A 12,015-nucleotide genomic window follows, 5' to 3' on the forward strand; every position below is an offset into this window, starting at 1 on the left:
GCGGTGTGACCTTGAGAAGATTACCTACCTAATCACTGTGCACTTCAGATCCCTTATCTGAAAAATGGAAATGATAAAATACTACCTCAAAGACTGCTGGGAGGAAAAATAAGGGAATACATATGAAAAAGTCTTAGCACAGTGTCTGGCAGCCAGTAACCGCTTTATATTTGAGTTCCTGTTATTATTACTGTGGCAGGGTGGGGTGGTAGTAGCAAAAAACGTAGTTAGAAGTCCATCATGTTTTCCTCAAGTAACAACAACAAATATTTATAAAATGAACTGTGAACTAGATTACAAAGAATATAATCATTTTTACTGAGGCTTCAATTCTGGCTTTAAATCATTGCTCCCTGTTTTATATGAACTCTTCGTTAATCACTTAAACTGCTGACTGCCAGAAAACCTAAGCTTGATACAGGCCTGTCTGTTGTCTACCAAGTGAATATACCAAGTGAAGCCACACACACAAGGTAGATTTCTACAATGAAGGTAAACTGCAGGTACCCTCGCAGCAGAATTAAATCCCTAGGTCCCAGCAAGCTGAGTGCAAGGTATACGCAAATACTGGAGAAATAGATGTGGGTTTGGTTTATCATGTATGTACAAATATTTTAATTTACCAAAACAACTTTTATCTGTTCATGTAACCAGCAGGCTTCGGGTGTAATCAGAATAAATGTGTCAAACTGGCCATTAAGCTTACTTGTTTATAATGGGATTTTCACTCAGACTTGTCATTTATAAACCTTGGTCCTTTGCTAACCACACCCTGAGACGTCACTAGGAAGAACCATAAAGCATTGGGTGAATTTAATTAGTTAATTTAAATATAATCTTCCCTTTTGATATTCCTGCTAATAAAAAATGGTTTTTAATTAAGTTTGGGAACCTTCCATCCGTGATTGGTTGGACCCTTTCATTCTCATAGTCTTAGTTCTTTCACCGGATTCCGCCTCAGCAGAAACATATGAAGATGAGAAATGCCCCAGACTAAACTATCTCTTGTATAAACACAAAAATGGAATAGAAGTAAATGGCTTCTATTAGAGCCCAAGCAGAACCGAGACATTCAATGTCCAAATATGGACATGTGGACACATTCAGGACAGTCTCTAAAGATAATTCGGAACATCATGTGGTGCCTCTCACCATGTGGAGCTGCAAGATAGAAACTTTTGGCTCACGCATGACAGTATTAAAATTGTTTTTGTTTATAGAATCACTGTAAAAAGAGAAGAGAAAGATATGAGCTAAAGTTAATGAAATTACGAAAATAAGTAACAGTAGAAAAATCAAGTGAAGTCAAAATCGGGCTCTTTGAAATGTGAGTAAAATAAAAGATTATATCTAAGCAGAAAAAAATATCAGGAATAGAAAAGGGGACATAATTATAGATATGAATGATTAAAAGAAATATGTGTATATTATGTATAAGTTAGTAAATCCAGAGCCAAGGGAAGACATTAAAACAAAATATTAAATTACTAAACTTGGGGCCGGCCAAGTGGCTCAGTTGGTTAAGAGCTCACTCAAGAGTTTGAGCTCTGAGCAATAGTGGTTCGATTCCCGGCCCGAGCTGAGCAGCCACTGAGCTGCCAACAGGTGGCAGGATGGCTCAGCTTAAAAACAAACAAACAAACAAAAAATTACTAAACTTGATCAAAGACTATGTAGAAAACTAGAACCAATAACGATATGCATAGCACTCCACTTTATGAACAATGAAAAACTGTAAAACATAACTTTAAAAATAGATATATTTTATGATAGCAGTGATAAGCATAAGTTACCTGGTACTAAACTTTTTAAAGAGATAGAAGATCTCTACGGAGATAAGCTTTATGAAAAATCATAAAAAGTGATCTAAATAAACAGTAATCATATTAACAGATAGGAAGACTCAGTAATGTACAATTTTTACCACAAATTAATCTGTAAATTACATGCAATTTCCAAAACTCTAACATGTATTTTGATGGGACCTGGCACTTTGGGACCCTGGCATTCATATGGAAGAGAAAAAAAACCAAGAATAGTCAAAACACACATGAAGAACAAGGTGGGTGGGACTTATCTTACCAAACATTAGGATTTACCATAAAGTTGTAGTAATTAAAATAGTGTAGTGTTGGTACAGTGATAAACAGACCACTGAGTGGAGAATAGAGACCTCTATATGTGGGTCCACATGTTTAAGTAGAAATTTCGTATGTGACTGAGAAAGCCAATGAGGGAAAGTGCAGAGAAAACTGTTATAGACATGGAAAATCAAAATTGGATCTTTACTTAGCTTACAACCTACACAAAATAAATTCCACGTGGCTTAAAGTCCTAACAAGGAAAGGCAAAACTTTACATCATATTAAAAGACAGTATCAGAACCAATGTCTATGACATTAGGGTAGAGAAAGATTATTTAAATAAGAGACATAATAGAAAAAGCCACAAAAAGTGGGGAGGGGGAGCAAGGAGATGAGATTTATCTGATCACATAAAAATTTAAAACCTTGAGACTTCTGAATTCCAGTATGATGGAGTAAGGTCAACAAAATCCTCTCCCAAAATTCAAGTATCAAGTCTGTAAGAATGTGGAGAAATAGAAACGCATATACTGCTGGTAGGAAAGTAAAATGATGCATGTACCTTGGAGAACAGTTTGGCAGTAGTCAATGACATCGAGGACGAACACATATCTTAGCAAACAACTCCACTCTAGGTGGTCGGTCTGGAGTAACTACAGCATATGTGCCTGAAGGACGCTTACTCTGCCCCATAATAAAACAGTGTGTGCCCATAAAGCAAGAGGCAGAGACCTAGGGAACAGAGCAGAGAGCCACAGAGAACTCCAAGGGTGTACGATAATTTAATACATGGGAACAATGGCAAGTAAAGGCAGTGAACAAAGGATGGACTGGTCAGTAATGGGTTGGGGCACAATTGCTTCTCCTGAAAATAATACAGCTGGACCTCTTACTTCACGCCACATACATAACCTCTTATCCCTATAGCGACTTGCTCAAGTCCCTTCACCACAGTTCTTGGATGTCTCTAATTATCCATCAGCACCCTTTTCATCAAACAGAAATTCTATCTACCACTTTAACCACTCCTGTAAAAACCCTTCCCTCCCTGTCCTGCTTGTCAGACTCTAACTCCATGTTCTCCTTTCTCTACAGCTGTAGCCAAGCAGCAAGTGTTTACACTGGGAAAACACAGACTAGTGTCACTTTAGATCAGTCTCAACCCTCAGGAGGGCTCTCGACACTATCCTAGCAATTCTGTTTCTCGAGACAACGTTCTTTCCCACTCTACTTCCTACCTCTTTCTTCACACTCCCTCCCTAGTGCTCACTCCCTTTCACAGCAGCAAGAACAAAACCCAGCAGGCGGGGCTCCTTCATCCTCAGCAGCAGATCGCACACCTGACTGCGGCTGTGCCATTTTCCTTCCCTCCCTCCTCTCTGTGACGCCCATCAACACAGTTACGTGTTTTCTGGGACACATCTCTCCCTCGTTTTCCCAAGGACCTGTTCCTCCAGTTACCTCCTCTCTCCTCATCAATCTTCCACTTGACTGGATCATCTCTGCCAGCATATGAACATGCGCTCCTCTCATTCAAATAAAAAAGAAGTACCTCTCTTGACCCCTAAACCCTTGAGTACCCCTCTCTTGGTTTTGCTATTTCCGGTCACTGCACATCTTTGCCAGTGTTGCCACAGGTGAGCTCTTCACTTCCTCATCTCCCATTCATTCCTTAGCCTACTCTATTCTTGACTGTGTTCCCATTACTCTATCAGCTGTGCTTTAGCAAATGTAACTGCCAATCAGCAAGCTGTCGAATCTAGCAGTCGCTTCTTTTTTACCTTCATCTTGTTGGACCGCTCAGCAGCACCTGATGTTGTCAGCTACCCTCTTCTGCTCTAGAGATGCGCCTCTCTCATCTCCCAGGACGCCACACTCGCTTGGTTCCCTTCCTAATTTTCTGGTCACTCCCTGCCGGTCTTTTTCTAAAGGTTGCATTCTCCATGGCTCAGCCTTAAATCTCGGTCCCTTTCTGCACTGCCAAGTTCCATATTATGATCGCCAATGTCTATCCTCAACCCTTCCACTCATGTCTCACTGGCACCTCAAACTAAACAGTTCACAAACAAAACTCTTGAATGTCTCCTTAATTTGGCTCTTCTCTGTTGACCTCCCTCCAGTAAATGTATCATCATCCATCCAATTACAATTTATTCCTCTTAAGAGTCCTATTGTTTCTTCCTCAAAAATATCTTCACTTTTCTGTATTTCCATTGCCACCATCTCTGTTGTATTAGTTACAGTTCTTCACAGAAAGAGAACCAATATATGTGTATATACACTGAGTTTTTTTTTTCCTTTGTTTTAGTAATTAGCTCTTGTGATTATGGTGGCTGGCAAGTCCAGAATCTGCAGGGTTGGCCAGCAGGCTAGAGACAGGGAAGAGCTGAAGCTGCAATTCAGGTCTGCAGGCCATCTGCTGAATTCCCTGTTTCTCAGGGGAGGTTAGTCTTTTGTTCTATGCAAGCCTTCAACTGATTGGATGGGGTCCACCAGCACTAAGAAGGGCAATCTGCTTTACTCAGGTCCACTGATTAAAATGTTAATCTCATTTAAAAACACCCTCGAAGAAACATACTGAATAATGTCTGACCACATAGCTGGGTCCCATAGCCCAGCCAAACTGACACGTAAAATTAACCAAACACTCATCTAAGCCACCTCATCTCTGGTCAAAAATCTCTTGCAGTAGCCTCCAAACTGGTCTTTGCTCCCATCCGTACCCTCTATATCAAAGCCAGAAAACTCTCTTCAGTCACAAATCTCTTCCTAAACCCAATAGTGTCCTACTGCACCTAGATTAAAACCAAGCCCTTACCAAGGCTTGAAGGGTCTATTACATCCAGACCCTCCTCTCATCCCAGCTCCAACCCTCTGCTAACCAACCCTGAAGTCTGCCTCAGGGTTTTGGGATATGCTGCTGGCTCCACACGTCCCTCTCTTTGCAAGGCTGAATCTATATATCCCTTTATAACTCAGCATAACTTAAGCTGTGTCCCTGGCCAGCACAGTATTTTCCATCACTGTTTGTTTCCTTGATGGCACTGAGCACATATGCAATTTGTGCCAAAAAAATGTATACAAGTGGACATTTCAATCAACATTGCTCAAGCAGTAGTTCGCCATAATCAGAAGTGTCTGGACGCTGATGGTAACCACTTTGAGCACCTCTTGTAATTGCAGAAGTCAAACGTGACTTGTATTCATCTTTTGTTATCGGTATATATTGAGTATTACCATTTTAATACAGTTTTCCTTTCTTAAAATGTGTATACATTTTTTTGGCACCCTCTGTATTTATTTGTTTGGTTACCTACTTATTTTTGCCTGACTCTGCCACGATAATCTCCATTAGTGCATGGACCAGGTCTGTTTTATTCATCCCAGTGCAGAGCCCAGGGCCTGGCAAATAGGAGATGCTTGGTCGATATTAATTTAAAAATAACAAAAAAAATTCAAGTGAAAAAAATATCTAAATATAAAAAAAATCATAAAAGTATTTAAAAAGCAGGATACGATATGAATTTTGGGAACTTACAATTCATAAGTGAAAATAAATTCCAGGTATAATTACATCAATGTTAAAAAACTTCAATCACGGAATGACACCATGAACAAAGTTAAAACACAAGGGGAGAATATATGCAGTAATGTATAACAAAGAGGTCTTACAAATTAAAAAAGAAGAAATTAATCCAACTCAAAAACAGTCAAGGAGTTTTAAACATTAGATATTTAATAAATGCCAGGAAATTAACAGAAATTCCAATCTTAACCCATCACATTGGCAAAAATTAACAAACACTTTTAAAAATACAAATAGAAAAAAAATTTTTTTTTGGAAACATATGTTTTAAAGATTGGAAACAATGATCTAAAAATGGTTCGGTTAGTCACTTTTAAATGGACAGTAGTGTACAATCACAGTGCAGTGGGCTAGACAGCTTCATCGAGAGAAAGGAATGCAGGAAAGCAAAGAGTTGAAGATTTTTTTCCTCACAGCCACATCTGCAATGAATCTAGTTTGTTTGAAGTGCAGCATTACACATTTTCCAAAGCAAGGATTACCAACCCAGAGACAGTGACATAATTACAGTCGCTTCACCAGATAGCAAGTTATCAAGGACTATAGTTTTTCTGTGGCTCAAATTTCTCAGTAAATAGACTCAGAAGACTGTCTTCAGAAATGAATGCCACACACATTAGCTTCAGGATTCAGAGTTTGCATCAAAAAAAAAAAAGGTGCTTTGGAAGGAAACAGATATAGTTACTTTACAGAAATGACTCCTAAGGAAGCTCTTGCTTCTCCCTAGCTTTTAAATTCACTTGACATTAATTCTATTTATAGACTATAACCTCGAAAATCCTGGAAACTGTACTTAAAAATCACAGTTAAGCATTTCTGCATTCTATTTTACTCATCTATTAAGATGAGTCAATGCCTAATTCTAACAGAGTCCATCCCCTCTTCCACCCACCCAGTAATCATAAGTTGACATTTTGGAGTTGAATAAAAGATATATTCTGCCAACTGGGAATATATTTGCGGGAATGGTGCTCTCCCGTCAGGAGCACCATTCATCTTCTGCCTTACAACTCTACATGCAAAGCAGAGCTCGTGTTGGTCCTCGGCCTCTAATAATGGTGTCCAAAACTGCCAGCTGGTCATATTAGGCTATTTGACATGCGAGTCCCATTCCCTCCCCCCAACCCCCAGCTTTTTTGAGATATTATTGACATATAAATGGTGTAAGTTTAAGGTGTACATGTTAGTTTGATACACTTGTATATTGCAAAATGATTACCACCATATCATTAGCTAACACCTCCATCATGTCATATAATTGCCATTTCTTTTTTGTACTGAGAATGTTTGAGGTCTACTCTCTTAGCAGTTTTCTATAATCACCATGCTGTACACTAGATCCCTAGAACAGATCTTATAACTGAAAGTTTGTATGCTTTGAGCATCTCCCCATTTCCCCTACCCTCCATTCCCTGGTAACCACCATTCTAGCCTGTTTCTATGAGCTTGGCTTTTTTAGATTCCACACATAAATATAATAGTATGCAATATTTGTATTTCTCTGTCTGACTTATTTCACTTAGCATAATACCCTCAAGGTCCATCTATGTTGTTGCAAATAGCAGGATGTTCTTTTTCCTCATGGCTGAATGATAAGCCATCATATACACATGTAGACATCATTTTATCCATTCATCTGTTGATGGACACTTAGGTTGTTTCCATGTCTTGGCTACTGAAAATAAGGCTGCAATGAACATGGGAGTGCAGACATCTCTTAGAGATCCTTTAGTTATATACCCAGAAGTGGGATTGCTGGACCACATGATAGTTCAATTTAAAATTTTTTGAGAAAACTCCATATTGTTTTCCATAGTGGCTGCACCAATTTACAATCCCACCAACAGAGCACAAGGGTTCTGTTCTCTATATCTTTGCCAACGCTTGTTATCTTTTTGATGGTAGCCTTTCTAATGGGTGTGAGGTGATATCTCATTGTGGTTTTGATTTGTATTTCCCTCATGATTAGTGATGTTGAGCACACGCACCTTTTCATGTGTCTGTTGGCCATTTGGATGTCTTCTTTGGAAAAATGTCTATTTAGTTCCTCTGCCCATTTTTCATCAGTTAGTTTTGTTTGTTTGTTTGTTTCTGCTACATCATATGAATTTCTTATACATTTGGGTATTTAACCCCTTACCAGATATCTGATTTGCAAATATTTTCTCCCATTCCATAGGTTGCCTCTTCATATTGGTGATAGTTTCCTTTGCTGTGCAGAAGCTTTTTAATTTGATGGCGTCCCACTTGTTGTTTTTGCTTTTCTCATATTTGCTTTTGGTGTCAAATCCAAGAAATCATTGCTAAGACCCATGTCAAGGAGCTTACCCCCTATATTTTCTTCCAGGAGTTTTATGGTTTCTTTAATTCATTTTGAGTTGATTTTTGTGTATGGTGTAAAATAGGAAACTAGTTTCATTCTTTTGCATGTGGCTGTGCAGTTTTCTCATTACCATTTACTGAAGAAACTATCCTTTCCCAAGTATTCTTAGTTCCTTTGTCGTAAATTAATCGGTCACATACGCATAGGTTTATTCTTGGGCTCTCTATTCTGTTCCATTGATCTGTATGTCTGTTTTTATGCTAATACCTTACTGGTTTGATTACTGTAGCCTTGTAATATAGTTTGAAATCAGGAAATATAATGTCTCTATCTCTGTTCTTCTTTCTCGAGATTGCTTTGGTTATTTGGAGTCTTTTGTGGCTCCACATGACTTTTAGGACTGTTTTATCTATTTCTGTGAAAAATGCCATTGGAATTTCTAAAATTTTTTTTTATTAAATTTATTGGGGTGACATTGGTTAATAAGATTATGTACATTTCAAGTGTACAATATTATAATACATCATCTGTATATTGCATTGTGTGCTCATCATCCAAAGTTTAGTCTTCTTCACCATATATTTAGTTTCCATCACCATATATTTGACCCCTTTTACTCTCTCCAACCTGCCCTCATCCCACTTCCCTACTGGTAAACACGATACTGTCGTCTATGTCAATGAGTTTTGTTTTTTTTGTTGTTGTTGCTTTCTGTTTTATTTACCACAGGAGTGAAATCATATGATTCTTGTCCTTTTCCATCAGACTTATTTCACTTAGCATGACACTGCCCAAATCCTTCCATGTTGTCACAGGTGGCAGTGTTTCATCTTTTCTTATGACTAGTAGTCCATTGTGTGTGTGTGTGTGTGTGTGTATGTATATATATATATATATATATATATATATATATATATATATATATCCCACATCTTCTTAATGCCATTGGAATTTTGATAGGGATTGGTCTAAATCTATAGATTGCTTTGGGTCTGATTCACATTTGAACAACCAAACAGGTCCCTGTGGAACCACTCCAAAATCTAAGACATGGTTAAATATAAACTAAAACAGCAACGGTGGGGAAATTTCTTCTGATGAGTGGTCTAGTATTTTAATACAGAAGGTGGTGGCCTTTAGAGGAAAGATATACCCACATGTTTCATTAGTGCCCATTTTCATAAGTGGAAATATCTCCACTGCCACGAAAGCCTTTAAATTGCTAAAAGGTCTTTCACACCGTAATTCTGTTTTATGGCCATTAAAACGCCCAAGTAGCTTCATAACTGTCTTAGTGAACAGATGCTGTTGAAAACTGCTTCAGCTTCAAACCAGCTGTGAGGTGAGAATGGATGATGCCACAGGAGCGCCAAAGACAAGAAAGAGAAATGGCGCCCTCAGGAGAGCGCTACGCATGGGAAGAGGAAGCACAGCTCTCTCCTGTGTCTCCATGCTCACGTTCCGAACTAGAGACTAAGAGAATGGTGAAATGGGAAGAAATAAACATAAAGACACAGCCTTACTAATAAACAGTGTGAAGACTGAGCCCCAAGAGATTTTTTGGAAACATGCCTATTTTCTGGAGGGAGGGTGGGTCCTTTACAGGGATTGTTACACGGAATACCAAAAAGGAACTATGTTCATTTTCTACACTTAATTACCTCTGACTTGCATGCATCTTTCCACTAGCATGGATGCCTAAAAACGTTTTTACTGAAATAGAAACATATGTCAAGCAAACCCATGAAATTACTGAGCACCCAGTACACAGCTCTGGATTTGATTCTCATCCCTGGGAAGGAAACTTGCCTGCATTCATTAGGGCCATCACTCCGCAAAGTGAGTGCAGGGGTGTCTGAATTTCACACTGCTGGCCCCTGAATTCTAATAACAGAACCAACAGTAAGTCCTTATTTTCACATATGCAAAGGACAAGATCTTAAACATACTAATCCCTTACAACTGCCCACTGGCTGAATAGTGAATGTGAGAAAGGGGATGCTGGTGGAGAAAAGGAGGCTGGAAAGACATGGGGGCCACTCTGTGAAAGATGTCTTGTGCCCTTCTCTGGACTTGGGGCCAGGTCTTGTACATGATGAAGAATGATTTGAGCTTTCAACTGGGTGAAGGGATGTCACTGAGCAGACAAGGCAGTATGAGGGAGAGCGAACTTCACATTACCTTAAAAGCATATTTAGCACTGGCGTTACATCTAATAGGCCAGAAGAGACTATGGCCTGGAGAAAAGGGGAAACTCTGGACGGGTTCATTCCTCTGTCCATTCAAGAACCACAGCAAATGTCTGCAGCAGGGATTGGCAATGAAGACGGGGAGGAGGGGACATGGCATTGGTGTACACGTAGATTCTATAGGATCTGGGGACTCTGGTGGCTGGAGGGGAGGGGAGGAAGGTGCCTGGGCATTGAGGGAAACAAAAAGTTAAGCATGATGTCAAGGTTCTCACTTAAACTAGGAGGCAGGTGGTGATGGGATGATAACCAGAGAGGAAGTACAGAAGAGAGTCAGGTGGAGAGAAGCAGGTTTAGGAGCGGATGCTGAGGACAGAAACAGAGCTGCTGTTCCAGCAGGGAGCGAGGCAGGGACACGCTGGAAAACTGCTACCCCTGGAGTGGGAATGTTCACTGTCAGAGCTTCACATTTCAGGCACCAAAAATACCTCACACTCAACTGTGTTTTTATAAGTGCTTTTTACCACGTAAGAATCCACCAAGTTCAGAGACAATTACTAAAAAAAGAAAAAAAAGAACAAGTTGCTAAAAGACTTCTGTCAATTTCTCAAACCAAGTAAGAATCTAACAACAAAAAATACAGAATTAAGAGCCTCTGACTCAAGCTAGCCGAGCAATCCTAAGAAAGCCCTGATAACTCTAGGCCTCAATTTTAGTACCAGGAAAAGTTAACCAGGTGGAGCTAGAATCTTCCTAATATAAGTTATATAAAAATGGTATCATAAACTGGGGGAAATTATATAGTCCTTTATTTTGACAAGAAAGGGAAGTTGACTTACCTTTTAAAATCTCATATGTTAACTTCAAATACTTCTCTAAACTGGCAATTCCTATTCTTTACCAAAAGTGTGTTTTAAAAATCAGAAACTCAAATATTCAAAGATGCCTATCATTAACGCATTTGGAATTAACTCATGGATTTTTATAAACCTATAAACTGAGTGTAATTCAACTGCATGCATCATCAGAGGAAACAGTTTGCTGATTTAAATTATGTCCAGTCTGTTTTGGTATGTATGACGACATATTTGTTTGCAACTCCTTTTCTTTTCCTTTTCCAGTCTCTGGTTTTAAAGAATTTTTGTTTTCCTCCACCAAATCTCTGTTGCCCCTCCTCCTCCCCTAACCCAAGCCCCCACTCCCTCACCCCACCCCATGCCCAACACTGCTGTTTTTATTTTATGGAATTAGTAACCACTGCCACATTCAAGGCTTTGGCAAAATGAATTCATCCTTGTCAGATTAGATAATGGATTAAATTCAAGGAGAAGGGAGCTTCAACCCACTGGGGTAAATAGAGAAAATCAGCATTCCATCCAGCCCACACTGTCATCCGGACCTCTCACTACCCTCCATCCTGTGCTGGGGACAGAAGATCTTACACATGTCTCCAACCCTGGGAAGAGAGGAGCTCGGACAACTAAGACCAGAGCTGAGACCAGATCTTCTTAATCCAGGCCAAAGACAGATGAGCCCCATACAGAAAGTCAGTTTGGAAGGCATCGCCCTCTATCTCTACAAAACCTGATTTCAAGCAATGGTTTCTTGCCAAGCAGCACACAATTGCTGAAGGGGAGGGAACCTCAGCAGAGCCTGGTATCAGCTCACTCTGCCACACTGCCTCCCAGAGGATGGGGCAACGCAGCCTTTAAAAATAAAGACTAATTTCCTGAAAAACTTTCTCAGTTATAACTTCCCCTCAGGTCTCCATTCTGCAACAGGGTAAAAGAGAGAGAGAGAGAGAGAGAGAGAGAGAGAGAGAGAGAGAGAGAC

General features: G+C 39.5%; 1 protein-coding gene across 1 annotated transcript in view; it reads right to left on the reverse strand.

Annotated features, from left to right (window-relative positions):
• The window catches only part of PELI2 (pellino E3 ubiquitin protein ligase family member 2), a 161,447-nt gene that overhangs the window by 85,174 nt on the left and 64,258 nt on the right, over positions 1-12,015 (reverse strand). The gene's annotated exons all lie outside the window — the stretch shown is intronic.

This window comes from Hipposideros armiger, unplaced genomic scaffold, assembly GCF_001890085.2.
Source record: "Hipposideros armiger isolate ML-2016 unplaced genomic scaffold, ASM189008v1 scaffold_5, whole genome shotgun sequence".
Taxonomy (NCBI): domain Eukaryota; kingdom Metazoa; phylum Chordata; class Mammalia; order Chiroptera; family Hipposideridae; genus Hipposideros; species Hipposideros armiger.